This window comes from Heliconius melpomene, chromosome 15 (assembly GCF_056956725.1).
Source record: "Heliconius melpomene rosina isolate 202511_hmr_F chromosome 15, ASM5695672v1, whole genome shotgun sequence".
In the NCBI taxonomy this organism is placed as follows: Eukaryota; Metazoa; Arthropoda; class Insecta; order Lepidoptera; family Nymphalidae; genus Heliconius; species Heliconius melpomene.
Window position 1 is genome coordinate 8,466,987 of NC_140403.1, and position 26,701 is coordinate 8,493,687.

Consider the following 26,701-nt stretch of genomic DNA (forward strand, 5'->3'; position numbering starts at 1 on the left):
GGGAACCTGGGCACCTAGTGATAAGACTCCTCGTACCCGTTAGGATACTTCTATATTTTCGGTCAAATTCTAGAAGCATTCCAAGTGGCGGAACCCAACGTTGCGCAGAGGAAATTAAAATATTCTTCAAAATCATGAAAATGCATTACCGGCGAGCTATACAATATATCATCCATTTTCTATTTATTTAATTATTAATTAAATATAATTAATTATAGTAAAATAACAAATTATTGTTTTCTGTACAAGCTCTCAATGAATTCAATGCTACAATTGAAATTCACGATAAAAGAAAGTTTAATTAAAAGTGCCATATAAAATGAATAGTACCATTTATCGTTATTTTAAAAATCATCCGTAAATCAATTAATTTATTAGGTTCCCTCTGCCTACCATGCTGTGTGCGGGATACAGCGTGAAGCTGATATTTTTTTTTATCAATGAATTCCACAAATACTGTCAACAGTATTGGATACCTTGAGCATGTCATACATAGTGGCATGTCATGTTCCTTCACATTAAGTGCGAATGTAGCGAAATCAATCACGGCCGCGGAAGGCGTGAGAGCGGCGGCAGATCAAAGGCGCGCCGCCAGTGTATAGGGTTGACTGTGTTTCGCGGCTCAGTGATTATATTTGAAAATTCTAATTAATGTAGTATAATATTAAAAAAAATAAAATTAGCGTCACGCTGTATCCCGCACACAGCAGGGTAGGCAAAGTGTTAAGATCTCTACTCCCTTAAATATTTTCTGCTGCCGCTTTTGCAGAACGAAGAAATGAAAATATAAATTTCATTAATATTTCATTTCCTCGACTGGGAATCGAATCCACACACTTGTGCCCCTGCGCCACGATTGGTCTCAAGAATGGTGATTACCACGTTTTATACTATTTCGATGAATTTGTAATTATTTTATGTTTTGGTGTACCTATATGTGATATTTTATTAATATCTATTTGAAACTATAAATTGAATATCTAGTTTAGCTAAATATTTACTTAACTACCACTAGCGGCTTCGCCCGTGTGTATTGCACGCTGTATCTAAATCAGTTTCTGAGATTTACATGAACAAAAGCACAGACAAACAGACAAAAAAATTAAAAATAAATGTTTTGGATTCTATTACATTAATAAATGCCTCCAATAATAGATTTTCTCATACATCTTCCATATACAGACATAGGTGAGTTGCACTTTTTTCTATGTTTATATTGATAAATTAACTTTACACTTTTTTTTACATTTCAAAGTGTCACTCCACATTCAGGAAAGAAAAATACCCTCTAGAAAACATATAAAAATTTTAACGTATCGTCTAGAAAACCATCCAATGCAAGAAGCGCAGGTTCAAATCCCGCTACGTACAATTTTTTAAAAAGTATTATTACCTTATACTAGCATGTTAACTCGTTTCCGGTTAGCAGCCCTGCGCAGTGATCTCGACACACCAGCGCGTCTCTATATTATCTAAGATCTTGTCTGCTTTGTCGCCGGCGCGTGTTTATGAGATGAATGCTGCAATATTGTGTTTGCTTTGGAACGTTATTGCACACTATTTGCATTACTTATATATTTTGGGTCGGTTAAGGACGGTTTATTATTAGAAAATTTGTTAATTTTACGTAGATTATTGTTTTGTCTAAAGACTTTTTTTAAAAAATCGTAATGCAAGTGTAGTTTTAAATTTAAAAAAAAAAGGCTATCGTTAAATTCAAATCTCTTAGATATATTCTAGTATGTAGCTTCTTGGTATATATATTTTTTTATATTTCAACCATATAAAACAAGAGACAATATAAATAAAATCGTTATATGTATAGAATATAGACGGAGACATCAAATAAATACCTGCGCGTTGAAAATGAACAAACAAAAGTGGCAAAAACGAGTTTATCAAGCGCGGATGACGTCAGCGCCCAAAGCGCTTTGAGGTTTCCGTCAAAGGCTGCCTCACGACACACGTTAGATCATAACGCTAGTTCCACACATTGGGCCAACGTACTACAAACGTATCGACAAATAAACACCAATACGTGTAAATAGGGGATCCTGAACAAGCCTCCATGTTGGCTGTTCTAGCTGGTCGTGGTTGGGCCAACGTTTGACGGCATTACGATTGTGTTTACACGCGGGCACCGCACCCGATTTATGATGTTTGAGTTGGGACGACACCAAGGAACTTCGCACTTGGATCCCTTTGCTGGTTGTAATGCCAGATTTGATATTGCTGTGCTTTAGTTTGTTTGTTTGCTTTTTGGTGGGTGGGACATATTGATACTGCTTCCATCTTTGTATAGTAGATATGTCTATAAGATATGCTCGTACTAAGGATAATTATAATTAATTTAGCATTTCAAATTAAAATAAACGACGAATAAAAATTTTTATGTTTCTTTTATTGTTCATATTAGGTAGGTACATTTATTCTTATGCAATGCACACACACACACACACACACACACACACACACACATTTGAAATTTATAAACAAAGTTACTACATTTCTTATTATTTTGGTATTGTACTCCAAATTTATCCTTTACACGTCAAATATGCGTTTTTAAAATAAACATAATTATTATTAATAATAATAAATAATATAGTAAACTAGTAGGATAGCTTGTTAGGTCTAACTATAGATAGATCAATTATGATGACGTAATCAATGTTCAAAAACCACTTTCAATATTTCTAAAATATTTTCTATACAAAACATACTATTTGTTTAGTAATTTGAAAATATGAAACGTATCGCAGCACCGGTAGATAGAAGGCGGGCGGTACGGGCGGTACGGGCGGGCGGGCGGTCGGTAGGCAGTGAAGCTCGCCACAATATTTATCGGCGGCTCGGTATCAGCGCCACAAAGCGACTCCGGAAGCCCACCTCACTGCGCGAATACGTGTGATTTTACGTATAAGCGGTAGCGGGAAGATATTAACATCTTATGGCCAACCATGGGCATAGCAAGAGGGGGGCCAGCTGAGCCGTGCCCACTCCAGATTAGGACTTAGGAATAGATGGGGCTAAGTGGTCTGGGATCACCCCAAAATATTCCTACCCTACAAATTTTACTAATAAAAAAATTACGTGAACGCTATGTTTATATGAACAAATCTGTTCAAAGCTTAAGCCCAGAGCAGACCCCGGAAAATGTCTTAAATACGCCCATGCTAATATCAACCATGAAAATTATTTCTGTATAAGTTAGAAAGGGAGTCAAAAAATAGGCGCCACTATTGTTTTTTTGTATATTTATTATTTGATACCCGCTACCGCTCATAAATTGCAAAAAGCTCAACCCATTGTCGACTACCTCTATCACTGGATTCCTTTTTACACAGAGGCTTTGACGGCGGTCTTTGTTTGCCACAAGATCAGAACGAGAGCCGGCAGCCGCCAGTGCTGGTGTCTGATATCGATTATTGTTATAGATTCTTGTGTCACGCCGGTGTCTGCCTCTTGAGAGTGCTGATTGAAATGTCAGACCTTCTTGGATTGGTGTTGTGCTTGGTCGGAATTGCGTTTGTCGTATCGCTTTGTGTTGAAAACGACTTTTTTTTTTTCACTTGCTAAATACATTTTTTTTATTTGGATTTATTATAATTTACAAAACGTTACATAATTAACATAATTTTTTTTTCTAGCGGCTTTCACACTAGTAGCAGGAGCACTTAGGAACCTAGTGTTATGACACTCCGTTGCCCGTTTTCCGCTCAAATTTTGAGGTATTGCGTGTTGTTTGTCGGAATTCAACGCCGCGCTTTGCCTCGGCACTGAAAATATGAAATATTTAATTTCCTCGAGGGGGATTTGAACCCCACAACCTGTCACGTTTACAGTCACAATTAGCACCGGCGCCACCACTGGCCTGAGTGAGTTATAATTTATTTGATTATTTGACCAAAGTAAACACAACTTTAGCAACAATTCTCGTTGACAATGCAATTTTAGTTAATTCTATAGCGGGCCGCGTGGCGCGCGGCGCGGGCGCGGCTCGAGCTCTTTGTGGGACGAATATTAAACTAATTATGAACAAACCGCCGGCCAAGCAAATTAACCGTTGAACTCCATTAGCGCTGTTGTCCAACTATAGGTACTGGATGGAGTAGCTATCCACTCTGATGTCAGGTGAAGCTGCGTCAAACTGTGGCTTACTGTGTTCAAGTTATTGTCATTCGCCGTATTGAAACTTGGCTAACTCCGTCTGAACATGTCAACGATAACTTTGTATTAGAGCGCTGGTGCAGAAGCTTTTAAAACTTTGCAAAGTTTTATTAGGGTTCCGTGTCCAAAGGGTAAAACGGAACTCTATTGTTAAAACTGTCAATTTGTCACCATGTTGTATCTCGTCATGGTTAGACGGTTGAAATATTTACAAATGGTGAATTTCTTTTGCCATTATTTACAGCAAATCCTAAAAAACAAAATAAAATAAAATAATTAAGTGGACTCCCATACAACATGCATGATTGCCGTTTTTAAAGATAATGTTACGGAACCCTTTGTGTGCGAGTCCGACTCGCACTTGGCTGGTTGTATTTTTAAAACAAAGTTATTTGCAGACCCCACCGAAACCAACAATGTGTTAAATATTAATATGGTTTTATAATAATATCATCCAGAAAGAGCGAAATTAATAAAGGCGCAATGAGGCTTTTGTCTGTGTTCCACAATCAATTCTTTGTATTACGAGGATTCCACCGCCTCTCCGATATCACCAATTTTGAACATTATAGGGCTGTCAGATTTACCTTCGCTCTGAAATATATAGGATGTTTCGTAAAGATCTATAAAGCGTATTGTATTTTAATATCTAATTCACAGGGTTACAAGCGTGTGACTGCAACGCGACGGTTGTGGGTTCGTTCCCCATTCGGGAGAGTGAATTTTTTTATAAATATTTTAATGTTTTTCTCTCTGGTACAAAGGCAAAAGCGCGGCGTTGAGTTCCGTCAGAACGGAGTGTCTTAACACTAGGTTTCATCTCCCCAACCCTGCTATATGTGAAATGCAGCGTTAAGCTGGAAAAAAAATACTCGCTCTACTAATTCCACATAGGCTTTCCACAATTCTCGCCACCACACTCGATCCTCAGCTCTTCGGATCCGTCCGCTTCCCGCCAACCTTCCCTAGGTTGTCGGTCAACTGCTAGATGCAGTGGACAAAAAATGGCTGGTTTTGCAAATGACAAATTCTGTATTTATAATGGATATAAATACAGAAAAATATACGGTTTTCATAGAAATAATAATGTGAAAGAAAATTATTAATATGAACAATATAAATATAACAACGACCGACCAAAGATTTATTGAGCAGTAAATTTTAATTGGCCTCAGTACTTCGTGCAACTTAAAGACAGACCGGTAATGTATTCATTTAAACATCACAACCCTGAACCAGTTGTGTTCGGCTCGTCTCAAAGGAGAATTTATTATTTAAAGTGAAAGTTATTGAGTTTCGCTAAGGTTAAGTGAGCCTTTTGACTTGCTTTGCCTATCAGGAGAGGGGGTGTGAGGAATAGGAGGTGGTGTCGGCTTCCTCTTTATATGACTTTTCAGTATCTACAAATTAGCTCGTGTTGACTCCGAGGAATATCTAAATAGGTCTAACGGGAATTGTATTTATTTTTATTTTTGTTTGTGAATTAAATCTGTTTTTTCGATTTGGAAATCGAGTTAACTTATTTTTTGTATTTTAGTGTTGTTTGTTATCTTTAAGAGATAAATTAAATATATTTTTTTATAATAAACGTGGTAATTCATTGTCAATTATTTCAAAATTCAATTTCGCAGGTTTCATTTTTTTATTAAATAAAAAATTGCAGGTTTTTAAAAAGCAGGTCAGTCGTAGCGCAGAGGCACAAGCAGGCGGGAAATCGCGACATGTTGTGGGTTCGATTCCTACTCTGGGAAATGGACTATTAAATATTTTCATTTCTCCGCTTTAGTGTCAAGGTAAAACGCGGCGTTGAATTCCGCTCCAGAATACGGCGGAAAATAGGGAACGGAGTGTCTTAGGAATAGGTATCAGGAGAAGGGTGTGAGGAAGTGATATCAGCTTCCTCTTTATATGACTTCAGTATCTACAAATTAGCTCGTATTAACTCGTCGAAAGGAATATTTAAATAGGTGTAAGGAGAATTATATTCATTTTAGTTTTATTTTACTTTAAAGAAATCTTTTACGTTGTGTACTTTTTTGTATGTAATTTTATTATTCGTCGTTCGTAATTAAAATTGTGGATTGTCGAGAATGTCGTTCGTGGTGCGTGCTGGGTGGTTGTTTTTACTGAGCTTATAACTGTTCTTAGTGATATAATTGGACTCATATTTTTTTGTTTTGTTTAAGAATTCATTTAAAATCGAATTATTACTCTTTGTATAGTGAGTTTTAAAAATTGCAAGTTTTTAAAAGGGCTAGTCGTGGTGCAGGCGCACAAGAGTCGCGACAGGTTGTGGGTGCGATTCCCAATCGGGGAAATTAAGTATTTAATATTTCTTCGCTTTACTGTCAAGGTAAAGCGCAGAGTTGCAGCGAATGAAATTAAATGAAAAATCGAGAGCGGAGTGTCTCAACACTAAGTTCCCTCTGTCTACCCTGACGTGTGCGGGATATAGCGTGAAGCGGATTTAATTAATTTTATTTTTTTTATTAAATTTTGAGACTATCAATTAACCACAAAAGGCCAACACTCAACTTTATAGCAATCGTAAGAACGAATCCTCCAAAATGATCTAATGTAGGTAACAATGCAATTTAGCGGCATCCCGCCTACCCCCCCTCCCCGCCCGCCTCGTGCATTATGTAGATTGCTGGCGTTCTGCCTCTCGCCGTCTGCCTCAAACCGAATTTATCGCATTGACTATTCAATCCGTGAGAAACATCTGCCTGCCGATGCTGCTGAATAGAAAAATGTACTCCTAGTGGTGGTGGACCTGTCTGTATAGCGGTGGAGCTGGAAATTTCTTGAAGATTTTTTGGTATTTTGTTTTAAAATAGGTATTATGTTTTTTTTGTTTTGGTCTGCGTTTTTAAAGGAGAGAATTAGGTATGTAATTATTTAGTAAGGAAATGTCGTGTTTACATTATTTGTATGAATTCTTACTTTGTGCCAAATTTCATAATTGTTAGTCCACGGAAAGTACCCTATAGGTACTTGAAAATAAATAAATTGTACTAAATACACTTAAGCAAAATCTTTATTTAAGCTCTGAAAATGAAATCTCTCAAAGACTTAGATCGCTCTAGAATTCGTCTCGTTTGTGGTTAACTTATCAGGCTTTTACTTGTGGATAATTACATTTCAAATACGATTCAAAAGATCTAATCGGAAACTGCGTATTTTCCTATATTTTTATAAAACTTTTACTCCAACTTTTTGCACTTACAATTACTATCTTATTTTTCTGTTTTTTTTTCAATTAGCTTCTGTGCGATGATAAGCAGTTAACGACTTCTTAGAATTTCAAAAATCATTATCTAATATTATGAGAACCACCCGTTAGTTTTTATATAAAAAAAAAATATTTCTATATATTCTCAGTAGCGTTTTTCTATTCTTCTCGCCAGCCACATAGCGGTGGATCGAAGTGAATTTACTTAACGTCGCGGAGTGCAGTTCCCGCCCAAATTACTATTTCAATCTGAACCGCGACCCCGCACCGAGCCCGGGACAATCAAATGTCGCGCTCATGGAGGCTTTATTACTGTTTGTGGAAGAGAAAACGATGAAGAAGATGTATTCATATTTGAATACGTCGGGAGAGTGGTCGTTTTTTTTTTCTTTTGTGGCATTGCGTTAAGACATATATTATTTTACTAGCGACCTGCTCGCGGCTTCGCCCGCTTGTACTACACAATTATTTATTTTCTTATCTGATTCACTTTCGTGATTTAATAATGTTATCATTTTAAATATAATATTGATAGGTTAAGTTTCAGCCAATTTATTTCTTTACGTTGATATAGTTTTTTATTTAAGAACGGATTGAAACAAAACTAACACTGTGAAAACTGCATTTATCAATCGCCAGCCGTTTCTGAGAATAGCGTGAACAAATGCCCAAACAGATAAATTTTTGTTTTGGGTTCTACTATTACATTAATAAATGCTTCTATTAATAGATTTTCTCATATTATGTCTTTCAAATACAGAGAGTGAGTTAAAATTTTATTATCTGTATAGATTACAACAAATAATAAAATATTTGTATCTAGCGATAATTACCTAATTTGTAATACATAGCTATTTCAATCACTCGAGGGCAATTTGCGTTCATTTAATCCATCAGCTATTTTCACTGTAGCAAGCAATGGTGTGAAGGTGTGTCTAAAGAACCCCCCATATGTATGACAAAGGGGCTGTTGTCTAAAGGGCGCTTGTACTGACGTAGTGTATAGCACAGTTGTGTCGCGCTTTTGATGGTAAACTTTTTTCACACTTCCACATACCTTCTGAAGAGAAGGCGGTATGGGTGTCGCGATGTGACTTTTTGATGCACTTTGGAAGATCAAACGGCTAATAATGTATGATGGGATTTTGTGGGTGCTGTTTAATATATATATTAAGTAGTTTATTTGTTAAATAAAGATATATTTTAGATATTGGTCAGTCAGTTTAAATATTACATTTGAAGCTAATAATTAACTATATTAATTATAGTTAATGACAATGACATTTATGGCATTAGGGCAACAGGCGTCCCGCCGCCGGAGCTTTTGGTTTAATTCTAATTTGAGGGAGCCGTCTTTACGCAGGGGCACAAGCGTGCGAAGCGTCTGTCTACTTGACAGTTGTGGGTTCATTTCAACATTATTTTTTTGCTAGACCGAACTCAACATGCAATACCTCCAATGAATTGAATTGAAAGTGAGGAATTGAATTCTCTGAATGGCAAACGGAGTGACGTAACACTGTGCTACACTGCAATGTATTATATACGGCGTGAAGCTAAAAAAACTAATTTGAGTAAATTAATTAAACGTATTTTATACCTACAAAATCGTTGACCCTACGAAATGTAGAGCTACCGTTCGCACAGGGACTAATAGCCTTTTCCGTAAGATTTTAATTGTAATCAATTAATTTTGAGAGGTTTTGTAATCAGTTAATTTGTTTATATTATACAATATGTTAGATACTTCGTAGTTGTGACAACTTTTAGAAAGTTGTTATATTTAAAAAAAAACAGTCAACAACGGGCCTACCCCTATTTATTGTTTTACGATGTACGTATGCATATCTTAATATATCTAGTATTATTCATTTGTCGAGGCCATCATTTCCATTTCCTACAATGAGTGCGTTCGGTCGGGATCCTCGGCGACTAAGCGACACAAAGGCACCGCTGTGTACCGACGAATGTCGCGTTTATTTTACCTACTAATACAAACAGGAATATTCTCTTTTATCCCTCTGTGTTCCTCTGAACCCCGGTTTTTATTTAAAAACGCGAAGATTCTGTTCTCTGTTCTCTTATTACACGTAGTCTGTGATAACTCGACTAGAATTGCCATGCCTTTGTGAGCGCCGCTCCAAGTATGCGCATACAAGGTGTATTTGTTTAGTAATTAATGCTTGTATATAATGATGTCCGTGGACTCTTTTGTAGGGTAGTTGTTTTTTTTAATTTTTTATTTGTACGCAAGGAAGGTCTGGACTTGATATGTGTTATGTGTGTGCTTAGGGTTCCCATGTCCGAATAATCGGAGTTATCTATGGCAGGTGACTATTACCCTAATATATTTTTTGTGGGAATGAATTAATATTTTCATTTCTTTGCTCTGACGCTAAGGCTCGGCGTTGAGTTCCGCCACTCAACTTGAAATGCCTCGAAAATCAGCAGAAAGTGGGGAGCGGTGTCTTAACATTAGGTTCCCTCTGCCTACCCTGCCGTGTGAGAGATACAGTGTGAAGCTGGTGTTTTTTTTAAGGTTTTATTTATCTTGTCTATAAAACAACAATTTTAATTAACGTATCTCGTGCAACACTAATGGCTTTGTTTTTCTGTATCGACGCAGTCAACGTGAAGCTTCAATGGACGCGCGGCGTGACAAATCGCTGTGTAAAGTTTTAATTCGAGTCGTATGCTCGATGATGATGGCGCGCACAAAGGGCACAAAAGTAATAAAGGGGTGTCGAGTGTTCATCGCGCGCCGCCCTCGCTCGCAAACACTGCGCACCGGGAACTGCGATACCTGAACAACTCATGCTGAAACACGGTGGCTCCGATTTCAAATTAACGAACTGATTGTAGCCAGTGTTGGTGACCAGTGGTCGTCTCCGCGGTCAGAGGGCAGAGAGTAGAGAGCGGAGAACGCGGCCCCCAGTCTCAAACGAGGCAGCTCAAAGTGAAGCGTGCTAATCCGCGGCCGAGCGGGAACAATAAAAGTGCAGGTGGACGGACTGTCTCCTCGCCTCACATCAAAGGGGAGCTCGCGATACTGTACAAAAGCCCTAATGAGACAAACCCGTGGCGTAATCGAGGCGACGGAAAAAGATGAGACCCGAGAGGTACGAGGCAAATTTTAATAATTGTCAAAGCGGCGGCGCCGATCAAACGCGAGGCGGCCCTCCCCCGCGCCGCCCTCCCTCGTGCACCCTCCCCCGCGCGCCCCCTCCCAGCCGCGACGTGTGCTCACCGCGGGCCTCATTAGCGCCGCTGATCTAATGCAACTTCGAACTCCGGCGACGTCTAATTAAACTTAAACAGAATTTCAATTTTACGGCTGAAATTTTAATACGCAAAGCCGTCGCCGCAAAGGAGGCGCGCTCAAAGGCGACGCCGCGCACGTTTTCGCAGATATTAAATGTGTTGACAATTTAATTTTTCATTTCCTCCAGGCGGGAGGGCGGAGGGCGAGGGCGGGCGGCGGCCGGGCGCGGGACGGCGCTCCTTTGACGTCGCGATATTGTCTTTGTGCGGCGCTGGGGGTGGGGGAGGTGGTGGGGGGCGGGGGGCGCCGTCGACGGAGACTTTGTCGCAATACAATGTGTATCAATAAAACTTAGGATTGGCTTTTAGTGGTTGCACTTACGCTTTGTGAGGCGGCGCGCTCACCCTTTGACATTATATGAGGAGCGCGGGCGTGTGTGGCGAGCGCGAGCGGCGGCGGCAGCGGCAGCGGCAATCTGTTACGTGCTCGTGGCTCGTAGCGCCTCGAGCCTTACTTACTACTATATAACGTGCACATGTTAATGAAATAGTGAATAACATGTAAATGTTGTCTTTAATATAAATCATAGAAAGACATGTACAGCTTTATGTACTTTATGTTCAGCTTGTAACTGGTTTTGTCGAAAAGTGTGGCATATTTACGGATATTATAACTTTACACTGGATTATTTTAGAGAAAGTTCTTGTTGGAAAATATAAATTGCGCAAGCGCATGTTTCTAATGATAATAACTTTTTTATGTCTTCTAATCACTAGAAGAAATAAAAAAAATCTTCATCTTCAGCACTTGTCAATGTGATCTCATGACTATAAAAGTCATGGAAAAAGATATAAAATGGCATACGTAGTACGCTACACATTGCTAGGAATGGATTGATAAATTGTCAAAATATCAAATATCAGTGTAATGTAGAGACATGTTATTTTTGAAGAGTGATACTAATAATCGTCATTTGTTGTTATCAGCCACCATTTGCTGTGGAGACGAACCCTGAATTTTATTGTTATCTGTTTCGTCGTTTCGAAAACAAAACTTAACATACTTTATTCTTTCCACTAATAAGATTTATTAGTGTTCGTTCGTTAGTTCAATTCTGTATTATTTATTAAATTGATGTTTTTTTGCTACTGCTTCTAGTCACCTATAAGTAGGTACTATAGATTGCTATAGATGATACAAAATTGTAAGATTAAGTTTAATTTTAATACAAATATATAATTTTAGTCGTGTACCTTTAGAAGCTTATGGCGATCATGTTCGTATTTACAATTTTCCAAACCATCAAGAATATATTTTATACTAGCGACCCAAACGACCTTCTTAAACCTTTTTATATTATAGTTAAAATATACAAAATTATTACATAAGCTGTAGCTTATTTATTAATCTGATATATAAACTATATTTCTGTAAAGTTTTATCTTAATCCGTTCAGTAATTTTTACTTGAAAGTGGAACAAACATCTATTTTCATAAACTTTCCCATTAGCATTAATACCACAGACTCAAACGCGGCTTCGCTTTGTAAAACTTATTTTTTATCAATGCCAAAGGATTATTTTTTTTTAAAAAAAATGTGTCTATGTCCTTTCTTATATCTCTAAGAATATGTGTTCAAAGTCTCATGATAATCAATTGAGCAGTTTTGGCGTGAAAAGGAAACATACATTTATAATATTAGTGTGAGCGAAGGATTAGAAGAAAATTATTTGTTATAAGTATAGGAATATGCTTATTTCGGTGTAGGAGTTCTCTTCTTTGAGTTTTTATTTGTTATAAGTATAGCAATATGCTTATTTCAGTGTAGGAGTTCTCTTAGCTCTGATTATCAGATATTGCTCCAGTCAATATTAAATTTAGCTCGTACATTTGGAACACAGTAACCTATTTCTTTGGCTTCCATGCAATGTCTTTGATGTGCGGCTTTCAAAGGGATGCGTACAATTTTAAAAACGGTTAGTACGACCAAAAAAGGTAACCTTTTATCCTTTGACCACGGCTGCGTAATACGTTATCGGGATTGCATTCGCCGTTACTTGCGTCCTCGTGCATAGTGGAAACCCTGGATTTTTGCCTAGTGTTGACTGTGCTCACGCTTGACCATAAAAGTGACCAAGTTTTTTTTTAAATAAAATTACCTGTTTTAAAAGGACGTTAGTACAGAGATTAAGGCGCACAGACATGTTGTTAGTTGCCGGCGGCCGATCAAAGGAAGATTTCGTCCAATGGTGTCACCGAGTGCTCAGCGGCTCCTCCTCCTTTTGAGACCACGTGCGACGCGCGCACGTTGTCGACGGCTTTCTGCCAGTTTCTTCTGTGCTTCGTAGCGGAGTGGTATCGTTGCTCCCGTAATATATTTTCGTGGTAAAAGATACGTAACTCGATTGTAAATTTCAAACTTTGTGTCTCAATAGTAATTGTTGAATGTTTCATGTAAAAGTGTTTTGGAAAAGTGTTGTCTTGTGAAAGTGATATCAGTGTAATTATATTAAACTGGATTTTCATTAAATTTGGATTTGAACGTGTAAAATATCAGGTATAAATATAATACACTAAATTTTAGAAAAGATTTTAAATTTTGAAGTGACGAGGTTCTCAACCAGGCTCACCTACGGCGTCGGCATCCCTCGACGGTATGCAAGCATTGTTTGATGGGACTTCTAGAGTCCTTGTGTCAAATGTTTATTAGAATGACCCTATTGTTTTAGCCCCCCCTGCGATATTTTCCATTGTTTTTGTAGTGCTTGGAATAATATTTGATTTTTATTGTTTATGGCGATACTTTGTTTTATGAACATTTTGAATAACAATGTTGTTATTTGTGTTCAATTACGTTTCGTGAATGTTGAATACGTTTATTGGTTATTGTTGTTTTTTTTTATTATAACCTATTAATATTGTATAGAACAAAAGTATAACAATAAATGTATGCCTTTCTAGTTGCATGTAAATGAAAAAGCTTTTAAAACTTTTCGTTGCTATTTAGTATCGATTGCGTACTTTCAAAGAAAAGACTTCAACGCGGTCCTATATCTTATCTCGTGGGACAAATTAATATTAGATTAAATATTGTTTTTATTTTATATGTATCAATTTTATATTTGTATTTTAAAAACGCCGTGATTATTATTCAATTAATTATACTTAATTAATACATTAATTGAATAATTATATATTTCATGTTTTGTACGAAACTATGAGTGTGTTGAGTGCAAAATTGTCCTATTAATATAATAAATGTGAAAATTTGTGAGGATGGATGTTTGTTCCACTTTCACACAAAAATTATTGAACGGATTCAAATAAAACTTGTCAGTAATATAGATTACACATTAGAACAACAACTAAAATTTATGTAAACATTTTATATCATTTATTATAACAATAAGCGGGCGAAGCCGCGTTTCGGTCGCTAGTATTATTATATAATATCCTTTTGACCTGACACACAACAGGTTTAGTAATATACAACTTGTAAAAATAATATTTTAATCATAGCTATCACTCTATTGCATATTAATTCACCAAAGTATTCCAATTATATTTGATAAATTGAAATAGTTGAAACGTAGCTGCAAATTACCCAACATGGCGCCTGCGAGTTCAGTCGGTAACGATAAACATTTTCATTTAGTATAGCGAGTTTGTCTAACGTGCAACATCAAAGTGAACCCTTCAAAAATACGTATTAAAATTAAAACATGAAGCAAGGAAGCGGGCGGTAGCTGGCTCCGGCTGCAAACCTACATTTCATTAAAAGCCGGCTAAAACTTGAAAAATCATTCGTACAGCACTCCGCTCCGCATAATCCCGACACATTAGCGTTTCGCCTTTGAATTAAGCGAACTCGGCGCTTTAAAGCCTGAATAAAATATGTCATTAGCTACATTATCGCATTACCTCTGTCCGTCTGTCTGTACAGAAAAACTTTTCATGAAAAAGTAATGCTGAAAGCGAGTGAAAGGGTGCGCGGGCGTCTTCGGCTCCCAAGAAATGTATCGTTCTGCTAATTTCCAAAGGCGGTTGACGCAGATAAGGCCACGACGGGAGGTAGGTGTCTTTGATGTAGCCGCCCGGCCCTCTGACTTCGGGGATGAGAGCTTTCAATGAAAGGATTTTTTTCATCTCCTTTTTCCCTTTGTACTTAATTTAAATTTCGTTTATATCAATGCTGCGAGTTTCCTTTTCGGGTGTGTTTTCTCTTTTACTTTGTCGCGTTTATCCTCTCCAATTTGTTGTGTTCGAGTTGGTTCTGTAATTAAATTTAGTGTTCGGTAATCTGTTTCTAATTTTTTTTTCCCTCACTCGGCCGACTGCCGGTGTAATTGCAATTGTATGAATTAGGTGTGCCTTTGATTTCTGCTTCCACGTGATCCCTGCTTTAATAAGACTTGATTGTTTTTTTCCCTTTTGGCGCCGCTCGCTTTGAAGATGTTTCCTAGAAACACTGTTTTTTATCTCTGTTAACAGTATTAAATATTCTATACAAATATACTTCAAAGACATATTTATTTTATGTAAAGGAAGGCTGTCGTACATAATTTAATTTTATAAACTTGTTAAAATAATTTTCAAAATAATATGATACTTAATTACTTTTCTCTGTTAAAATATATAATTAAATAAATATTTTATAATAACATATAAAGAAAGTGTCATATATAATGTTAACTATACTTAGATAGGTATAGTGTAAATTAAAAAATAAGACTCGTATACTTTCTTTGTTCAACATATTTTTTTATATTTTCCCAGGACATATGTAAAAATATTGAAAGTGTCCACTTTTATGTAATGAGGGAGTTTAGTATGCAAGTGTGCTCGTTAGTTTTTCATCAGATGCCGAGCTTGTGTCCTTTGTCCGAGTTCCGACGCGCCAAGAGGCCGGTGCCGAGCCACCTCCGACTAAAACACACGACCCATACGAATTTCCACGACAAAGACATCACTCAAGTCTTTTTAGAATTAAACATCAAAGTGTACCCCAGGGTCTTTGATCTTCGACATCATCGATACAGGCGAACTCACTAACACGTAATATCGTGCCTTCTGATGTTAATTGTACATGTACTGGGTGACTTCAAAGCCGGGGTGGCTTCTATTATTTCAATAAAATTTAATCGTTCTGTCGTTCATTTCAAATTTAATATAAATTATTCGTTGTAAATATATGTAGATGTGTATGTTTATAAACAGTTATTTTAGTACAAATTGCAGCAAATATCGAGAAAGTAAATTTCTCATGTCGATGTCTGTTATTAAAGTACGAATATTTATTGTGAAGACATGGAAAGACAAAGAGTTTATCGTACTTGCGAATAGAAACACACGGCGCTTCCCGCGGCGGCGGCGGTCGCTCACAAAGGCGCCACTTTGTGGAGTCGTCTTTGACTTTGTCTCGAGAGTGTGTGACCCAACATTAATAACCTACTAATAGCTCTTGTTCTCAACTCTTTTACATTTAGAATTAACGTTAATTCAAAATTTATTTGTTTTTGCATAATTAAATATTGAATAAATTATTCTATTGCCAATCTAAGCTCGCGTCAAACAAAATAGCTTTAATATCCTCCACCTATTTATTCGCGTTATTCCCCGATAAATACTATATATTATAAGTTCGATTTTTTCGCATAATTATATTAGTGACAGTTTAATTAGCAGAGCTTTCATCGGAGCCGCTTTGAGTTTGAACGTTTCAAATAGATTTCACAAGAAGCACTTTCAAAGAGAGCACCCCTAATAAGTACTGAAGAGTCCTCGCACGTGTTTATCAAAGACAGCCTTTCGTTATTCAACGTCTGAATGGCCTCAAAAGAAACTCGTGTAAAATGCTCCACAAAGTGCTGTATCAAAGGGAGAGGCGGGCGAAAATATCTGTTTCGTAAACTAGTAAAAACGGCGCTCTCAAAGGTACCTACTGCGTACTCGCGACAAATTAGGCGGAGTTAAATACGAGCTTGGAAGTCGCTCGCTTATTATTTATGTAAGTCCTACCTAATCGTCAAAGACACCCCCCGGGATTTATTTTTGACAATATCACCCGTTCTGTTCGGACAGAGCACGGGGCCGGGGGCAGGGCGCTCGCGTGCGCCTCGCATGTGTATCCATTTAATGCTCAATTCCCATATAATTTAACTTTGCGATCAAAGAGAAATTTTGCGAGGAGCTAGAGGACCCGGCGGTAGTAGCGGCGGGCGGGAGCGAGCGAGATCAAATGCTGGGCCAAATTAGTCACTCTCCGTCTCTCTATCTCAAAGCCGATCCGTAGTAAAGTTTGCGCGAAGATGACATCAAAAGGAAACCACACACCGGGGGGCGCGCCCGACGCCCCCGTCCCCGTACCCTGAGCCGCCGTGTTTCGAGCTGTCTTATTGACACGCCGCTGACAACTTGCGAGTCGCCAACGTCGTCGTCTGTTTAGGAGACGCGCTCGCTTTGGCAGACTTATTTAGTTAATTAATACGGTATGTCCTATCAACTCGCAAGTCTCTCAACTCCCGCAAGGCTGATATACACTTGCACGGCTCAACTGTAGCGAAACTAATCGGGCGGGCCTCGTCCCACCAACTAATGTCTTTAATTACCTACTGGGATTGATGGAATTGGTTTTCGAACGAAGAATATTTGTACTCTAGTTAAACTTTGCATCGTCTTTGAGCCGGTATCACATCTTAATCTAATTTAACTAAGCCTTTATACAGTTTGTTTGAGCCCAGTCGTGGCGCAAGTGTGTGACTGTAAATGTGACTGGTTGTGGGTTCGATTCTCACCCGAGGAAATTCAATATTAATTATTTTTATTTCTTCGTTCTGATGTCGATGCAAAGCGCGACGTTTAAATTCGCCACTCAACAGGCAAAACCTCCAGAATTAAACGTAAAATGGTGAACAGAGTGTCTTAACACTAGCTTCTCTCTGCCTATCCTGTTATGTGCGGGATACAGCGTGAAGCTGGATATTTATTTATTGATTCAGTTGTGTATTTATTCAGTTTTTGCATCAATTACTAAGTAAAAATTGATATAGCAATTAATTTTCATGTTTATAAAATTATCGATGGCCTTGCGTAATGAAATTGAGAGCCTCAAACCAGAACCATTTCGTCCTGAACGTAATTGGAGTTGTAAATAAAATTGCGAAAGCTTTCCTTAGGTCTGTCCAAGTTTGGAAACCTTAAAAGAAACGTATTTTGAAATTTCTTAAAACAACACTGGGCTAAAGTAATTGTTTTTCTTTTTTCTTCAGAAATATCGTTTATTTGTTTTTTACGTAAACGAAAAAAATATTTATTAATAAAACTTTTTGGACGGTTACGTTGCTAATATTTATTTGTGTATTATTAGGACTTGAAATATTTATTTTTATCATTCCATAATGTAACAACTCGTCTATTCTACGTTTCGCAGCATCGTCTTATCGGTCGATATTTATAGTTATTTTATATAGTAATAAAAATTATTAAAAGTTATTTAATTTATTTTTATCCGAAATTGTACTAATTAATTAACTAAATGTCTCTTTACTATGAAACAGCATGGCTTCTTTATTTATATTATGATATAAGCAACACCACTATGCCTGGAAAAAAGGAATCTGTTAAGTATTTTTATAAATTAACTCAAAGGAACTTCCCTTTTGAAACCCTTTTTATCTTCTCCCATGTCCATTTCGCTTATTTGCAAAAGTTGCTCGTTGCTTTCAAGATTCATTCGCAGCTTTGTTTCTTTTCGAACGTAGATGTTATTTAAGGGTACAAAAGAGTACCAATATGATTAATCTTAGGACACAGACGTACTATACACATATAATTTACTTACCTTATTTTTATAAAACCATTTCATTATTAGTTTGTGAAGCGACAGAGTAAAAATAGATACATATCTAACGAGTTTACCTATACATTGCTAAAATCGATAAACTCATAACAAAAAGAAGAATATAACATTTAAAAAGATATAAAAAATAAATATAAATAAATTAGAAAGTCAAATTCACATTAATATCAAACATCATAAAATAATTCCGTAAAAGATTAAAAAATAAAAATATCTTTCATATCTTTTTGGCGTCCGGCGAGGCATTGTGCGCAGGAGTTTACGGCTCTCTTCCAGGAACAGCGGGCCTACCTACCTAAGTCGTCCTTTTGTGACGTCACTCGGCCTCCCCTAATTGAACTATGCTGTTTTAGTTATTTGATCTATTTAAATTGTGTTTGAAAACTAGTGATTTTTTGTTTCCTATTTTATTATGGATCCGTTGGTAATAGTCTTTTTGAAACATATTTTTTATAAAGTAAGACCAATAAAAAGTAAATTAAGTATTTACTTGTTTATTGCTTCTATACTTTGAAAATGCAGATAATAAAAAAAAAACAATATAATTTATTACTTCAAGTAATCGGCATTAAGCAATTGTTTTAACGTCACTTAACAATAATAAATATATAATACACCATAGCAAATTATGTAAACATGAATTTAAGCTAAATTATAATTTGCTTTTTCAAATTAAATATTTAAGTTTTTCTTAAAAATATTATTTGATTTTTTTTTTAATAATAAATCTTAATCATGTAAGTTGAATCTGTATTTGTTATGGGGATAAAATAACGCGGCTATAGCTTTTGTTACAAACCTAGAAACTACATACCAAACTAGTTTTTTTTATTAGGATGGACCACCGAAGTCGCTTTTCTATAATAAAGGGCTTCTATTGCGAATTCAATATTAAAAATTCAGCGAAAAGGGGAGAACGGAGTATCTTAACACTAGGTTTCCTTTTGCTGTTTATTTTTATTTACAAATGGATTGAAGATATAGAAAAATCCAAATGTTTCACTTTCATTATCAATACATCGATCAAATCTCCATCGGCTACACGAGTCGAGTCCAAACGTCCATTTGATATTTTGCGTGGCGGCTGCCATCATTTAACCTTTTGTCCTCTTTTGTTCATAATATGATTATAATGCCTTGTGCATCGGTTGTGGTGTCGATTGTCAATCGCGGAAATGAAATATTTAATATTTTCATTTCTTCACTTTAGTGTCGAGACAAAACGCGGCGTTAAGTTCCACCACTCAACACGCAATGCCTCCAAAAGTCAGCGAAAAATAGAGAATAGAGTGTCTTAACTCTAAGTGACCTCTGCTTATTCCTGCGGGATACAGCAAAAAAATAAACAGAAAGGTCGTGTTTTACTCGACATATACGTAGAATAGTGTAAATGTTCGCGTCGTCCATTCAGCCAGGACCGGTTCGGATGCGGAATGCCGAAGCGCAAGCGGCTTTTTGCCTTAGATGCGTTCGCCCACGCGCTCGACCCTCGGGCCCGCCGGCGCCGGCGCTGCCTTCATTCGATGCACGATAAGGGGACACGTTGCAAATATTTAATCTAACCTTCCTTTACACTTTATGGTGGTCTTTTAATATATATTTTGGATTTTTTTGTAGTCTGTTTTCGTTTTAGTTGGTTGTTTAGTTTATATTTTGGAATGTTCACTGTAAACACTTAAAATTGATATTTAATTAGGAATGGTATGTAAATGACACGTTTATTATATTATTTTATAATGTTTTTGACGTCGTCGTAGCGAAGGACTGGTTTTCGACGGTTGTGGGCTCGATTCCTACTCGAGGGAATGAATTGTTATTTACTAATACTTTAATTTCTTGTTGCGCTTTGGCACTAAGGCAAAAGCTGAATCGGTTTCCACTACTCTATAGGCTATGCCTTGAAAAATCTTGTCTACCTCGCTGTTTGCGGGATACAGCGTGATATTTCACATAATATTTTTAGGGTTATGTTTATAATGTAAACATAAAGAATAATTCTACCACGATAGCCGTGCACTGGAGCGACGGTGGATAGCTCTGTAAACAAACAGATCATCTGCCATTAGCTGATTGTCATCGTGTCTATTTGTTTACGTTTCGGGAAGCGTCTTGTTTGTTTAGTTATTTCGCTAGTTCCTAGGAAAAATCCAGAAGATTTCTGGTTTATTATATTATTTTTTATTCTTGACTGGTTCTTTTAAATATCAGGAATTTTCTTTTCTCTGGTGTTGTTTTTTTTAGCTTCACGCTGTATTTCGGGCGGAGTAGAGTGGGCAGAAGGAACGTGGGGATGCAGTGTTGAGACACTCAGTTCTGACCACCTTAAACCTCTTGCATTTCCCACTTTCTGTCGATGGCAATGCTGGGCAAATGAAAATATTAAGTATTATATTTCCTCGACTGGTCATCGAAACTTGTGCCCCTGCATCACGACTGGCTTTAAGTATAGTTTAGTCTTCTTTTTTCTTATATTGTCTACAATACGTAATAATCTACGAAATTATAAAGCTCTGAATGATAACTGGGCAACTTAAAATTGTAATATAATTATATTTATAAAATAAAATATGCTATCATTTAAAATAGCCGTTTATTCTAATATTCTTATGACGGTTTATAACCGTCATATAATCGGTCCATAAAATCTTAATTTCTTACCTTTTCTTTTTTTTCTATTTCCAGTGTTTAACTACGACGTATATAATATACTAATAAATTTTTATTTTGTTTGTTTCAGAATGTTATTCTCTTCATACGCGGCACCTTTTAGCTAAAATTTGAAGGTAAGATCAATTGTAAAGTCTCATCATCAACTTTTGAATAGTAATCTGATTATTTATATATCAAAGCAAATTTATATTTTATCTTATATTTAAAGTCGATTTCAGCTCTCCTATTTCTTTTCTCTACTATACTAAATGTAATACGTATACGTTTCTAATTCACAACACTAATTCCCGGTTGAATGTTTTCTCACGTCAGCATTTCATTTAACGCTATCGATACATCGTCGCTTAGATTCGTTAACGGGTATAATAACGACTAAACCCGCTTTTGTGGACCATTTTCCCTCTACCATTTGCGCTGACTTTGGTGGAGGTACTCTTTCAGAATTTTCATTGACGTTTTTGGTCATTTAATTGGAGCAAAACAGCTTTATTGACTACGTATGCTGGAATTCTGATAGTTTTATTATTGAACGAGAAAGTAAGTTGTTTTTTTTATAATGTTGAGTAATGTTCTGCCACTCAACACAACACAAGTACGTAAATTGAAGCTAGTTAACGATTAAACGTATAGCGAAATATTCAGAGAAAATGTACTATTTTAAAATTAAGATTTAGCATCGTCACAAATTAGTCCGATAATTTCAAAGAGAATTTTAAATTCCGACGTCAATACCCTACTCTAGGAATCGGGCCTGTGAATTTTGATTTCAATTTAGCTCCATATAATTTAATTTCCCTTTAAAACCTTCCTAGCGAAAACCAAAACTACCGATCTCATAATCCCATTACTTCTACGCGTTTACTCTCAAAAGAGGCAACAGTAAAACGTATAAACCCGCGTCACGGGAGGGAAAAAAAAAACGAGCGAATTTTTATATTAAACCAGCTCTCGTAAGCTGCATTCACCTGAGGAGGCTCTAGACGGCAAATTAAGTGACATTAGAGGCATAATGCCGGTCGAGGGAGACGTGAAAGCCGAGTGCTGGGGACAATCACCGCGGTTTACCCCGCCGCGAGACCTGGTACCTGCAAGCTAATATAGTCGTTGTTACCACCTGAAGCTGGCTTAATTTCCCATGCACGAATATTCCTAGTTTTCGCCAAATTGTTGGAGCCTGTGTGCAAGTCGGCAACGCAACGGTAGTCGCAGTAGTGCGTGGTTGGCCCCAGTCCGTGCAGTCGTAAATCTAGTATGAATATCGCGAGGAATGAGGCTGTAGTCGAAAAGCTCTTTGTTTTGACACAAGTGCGGTTAGCTTATACAAAACGTGCGAAATACCGCGCGGAATGTGGTTTTTTTCAAGAAACTCATCATCTGCTCATTTCGTTTTCGTTCCGTAAGGCATTTTCCTTGTCCAAGGACTGAAGTTGCCACCGGTAGAGCTGTATGACTCTTGCCAGCACTTATTTTTGTATTTTTTTATATATCGTGTTGATTTACTATTATAGTGCTAGTATTCAAGCAAGCTTATAAGGAATATAAATAAAATCAGCTTCACGCTGTATCCCGCACAAGCAGGGTAGGCAGAGGGAACCTAGTGTTAAGACACTCCGTTCCTCATTTCCTGCCGAATTTTTCGAGGCATTGCGTGCTTAATGGCGGAACCCAACGCCGGGCGTTTGCCTTGGTCCCAGAGCGAAGAAATGACAATTATAAGGAATATTTTACTAAGTTTCTTCTCAGTAAATTGCATTGGCATTGTTCATAGATTTTAAAAATGTTTTATGTCTAAGTATTCTGAGGCCTATTTTAGAAATGGCAAGCAGATTTGTTTTAAATTGAATATTTTTTAGTTACGTTTTGCAGAATTACAGATAGCGTTCGAAGCAGCTGCGTTTTGCGAAGAAATAGCTTTTATCTAATTTTCATCTCATTCCTTTTCGATTTATTTTTTGCCAGCATTTACAGGCTTTTAATTTTGTAGCAATTCTTATTTGACAAGAGAACGTATTGCTTATGCTTCCTTTACATGATTACCTAGACCCGAAGTGCAATCCTCACTAAAATATTTGTGGGAAATATCATCAAAATTAAAGATTTAAATATCTTAGTATTAATATTAAAGTTGAGCAAATATAGAAATAACATATTTTTGTCCGGGAAATTTCTTGAATATTTGAACAAATCGATAATAATTGCCTCACTGACTGAGGTAAGACGCACGCACAGCCGTAACCGCTGATGGGAGAAACGTGAAATTTGGACCGATGTTTACTTTCGTAATCTGGACATCCACTAAGAAGGGATTTTCAAAAGTTTTAACCCTAAAGGGGTAAAATAGGGGTTGAAAGTTTGTATGTTATATAAAAATTAAATCGGCACCGATTTATATAAAATTTGAAATTTAGATTTTTAAAAACATTTAATTGAACACCTGTTCCACGGTTTTTTAGAATTTACCCCCTAAGGGTGCCACTAAGGGGTGAAAGTTTGTATGGAAAAATCTTTAAATCGCCACCGATTTTTATAAAATTTGAAATTACTCTGACTGACTCTTAAAAATATTTCATTGAACACATGTTTCGTGGTTTATTTTAATTCAACCTCTAAGGGTGCAAATAAGCGGACGAAGCTGCGCGCGTCCGCTAGTCTTATAATATTTTCTTAGATAAGATTTGTCAACTCGAATCAAGATAAATTTTTGTGAGTCGCCATAAAAGAGGCAGACAGGCGAAAATAGAGCCCCTCAACTCCATCCCGGGAGGCTCACCGACAATTATACTGTGTCAACAATGGCTTTTGCAACGTCTTCCCGGTGTAATAACGCGGCAGATTAAAGCATTGTGTCGCCGGCCAGTGGACGACGAACCTTTTATATCTGCGTAATAGCTTTCGGACCTCCTATTAATGCGCTTGCTAAGCTTTTACTATGTTATAAAAGAGAATTTTTAAAACACCGTCCATATGGCAACATTTTTTTTTGTTTTTGTGTATATTTTGTAAGTATTTTTTTTTATATAGCTTTATGCGGGCACCCCGCAGGATAAGCAGAAGGAACCTAGTGTTAAGTCACTCTGTTCCCCACTTTCCTTCGAATTCTGGAGAATTTGAAACGTTACCAGAACGAGGAAACGAAAATTTGTGAGTTTATAAGAACTCACAAATTTTTGTTTGCTAGCTAGCTTGTAAATAAAATATTAAAAAAAACCGACTTTTAAACTATACTTATTATATATTAATTATTCACAAAGGTAAGCCAAAACTAAATCGTACAAAATCATAGTTTAATTTCTTCAAAATAAAAAATAATTTGATTTAAAATCCGATAATTTTTTATAGCTTTCGTAAACCCCGGACATCCTCCTTTTCGAAAAAAGAAGTTAGTTCAAAACTTCACAAGACATAGTTATATGCCGTTATTACGTTACCGATGATTCCATTTCAAAACATAATCATTATACGACGTTGAAGTGATATATATTCTCATAAATATATATATTTTCCATTTAATTAAAACTTTAATTATTGACATACGCAGAGATCTCCATGACGCTGGAAAAATCACTGGCACAATTAAAGAATTGGGGCATTAGAGTAGTCAGCATATATGTATATAACTTAAAATATAAAAAACTTCTTTCATTTAGTTTCACGCAGTATCCCAATCATAGCAGGGCAGGCAGAGGGAACCTGTGAACTTAGTGTCAAGTGTACCTAGACACTCCGCTCCAATTAAGACACTCCCACTTCCAGCTGAATTTTGCAAGCATTGCGTTGACTGGCGGAACCCAACGCCGTAAAAAAAATGACTGCTATTACTACACATAGGTTTACTCTTTATAGGTTTTGTTTAAATTTGTGGATTTATTTGCAATAGCATATTTTGACGGATCTTTCGTGGAATTACCAGTATAGTAATATTAATAACATTCATTATTTTTGTCAAGTTCTGTATAACATTCGATACATTTTATTCCACAGATAATATAACAAAAAAATATATTTTTTTATCTACGACAGAATTATGATTTGCAATAGCGGATGGCGCCGTACGGTTAATATAACATACGTGCACTTTATTTCATCTCTAGTCTCGGCAATATGATTACCGCGGATACGCTGCCAGGAGTCTACAAATGAGATCTGCTGTAACCCCTGAACTTTATATTACTTATCATACATATGAGGGTAGGTAGGTGCTCGTGTGTTCGCGCCAGGTTCCTACGAGAGTATGCCGGTTTTGATGTAATTTCCACTTATTGGAGAAATTTATGATGTTAGTTTGGAGTTCGTCGGGTTGTATGTATTGTGTATATTTTTTTTTGTTTTATGCTGTACCTATCGCGGGTCGGAGGGTGGGTAGAGAGAGCTCAGGATCCTAGTGTTCCTAGTTCCGCCGAGTTCTGGATGCATTGAGTGTTTGAGTTGAATGAGGAAATGAACATTTTAAATATTACTTTTACTCGAATGGGAATCGAAGTCATAACCTGCCCATGTGCCACGACTGGCTTCATATCTTACATATTGCTCGATTAAAATTGAGTTACTAAGAAAGCCAAAAACCCTTAGTGATGAACAATTTTTGGCAGATGGGCCGAAGTTTAACAATTAAGTCGATCTCATAATATCTTTTGAGAGGAATTTAATTGCTTATTGAATATGAATATTATTTATTTATTTTCATTTCTTCGCTCTTGTATCGAGTAATAGGAAGATAGTGTCTTAACACTACGTACCCGGGTTCCCGTTGCCTACCCTGCAGTGACGTGTGCGGGATACAGCATGAAAAAAAAAATTATAATAATATCTTTACGGCGTATTTGCAAGAGACAACCACTGATTTGCGTGCAAAACAATACATATTTATACCGTGACAGCAGTAAGCAGCATAGATGTCAGCGGCAGATGGAACCGACTGCTTAAGTCGACGGGTGGTCCCCGCTGGGACGTGCCACAATGCCGCTTTTGTTTTTTATATTGATAATGTATCTGATTATATAGTATACCTGTTTAAATAAATTATGTAAATAACTTTTTTTTAAAGTTACTTGCAAAACTTTGCTTGAAGGTAAAATGTCCTAAGAAAATTAATCTTATAAATTTCATAGACAACATCTTAATTATTTTGATTTATACAATGTTATAAAAGATTAATAATATCTAGTTTTTTAATGGTTATAGTACCTAATAAAAAAATGTAATCCTGAAAGTAGAATATGTATGCAGATTAAATTTGGCATACTTTACATCACAGCAGTGCTAAAACTTTTTAATACAAAACTTACAACGTCGAAAATGGACAAACGCTTAATGAACGGATTTCTATATAAAGTTAAACTTCGCTATCATATAGGACTAAATTATTTTTTCGTAATTTTCGCATATTTTTATGAAATTTTAACCCTTTCATTGTGATTTATGCTGTCATTAGGTATACCCACGTCACAGTTATACCTAACATAAATACAATTCAATATTTAATACATTGTTAACAATAATAAACGATTAA

The 26,701-nt window shown here is 36.5% G+C and overlaps 1 protein-coding gene across 3 annotated transcripts in view; it reads left to right on the forward strand.

Annotated features, from left to right (window-relative positions):
• The window catches only part of LOC146531618 (axin-like), a 72,449-nt gene that overhangs the window by 9,688 nt on the left and 36,060 nt on the right, over window positions 1-26,701 (forward strand). Inside the window, exons 1-2 of one of the 3 annotated variants that reach the window (XM_085198737.1) lie at window positions 13,013-13,221; window positions 21,260-21,305. The gene's annotated coding sequence lies outside the window, so the exon portion shown is untranslated. Of the gene's footprint in view, window positions 1-13,012; window positions 13,222-13,297; window positions 13,319-21,259; window positions 21,306-26,701 lie in introns of those variants that run through there. The other 2 variants (XM_085198738.1, XM_085198736.1) reach the window with 2 other exon arrangements.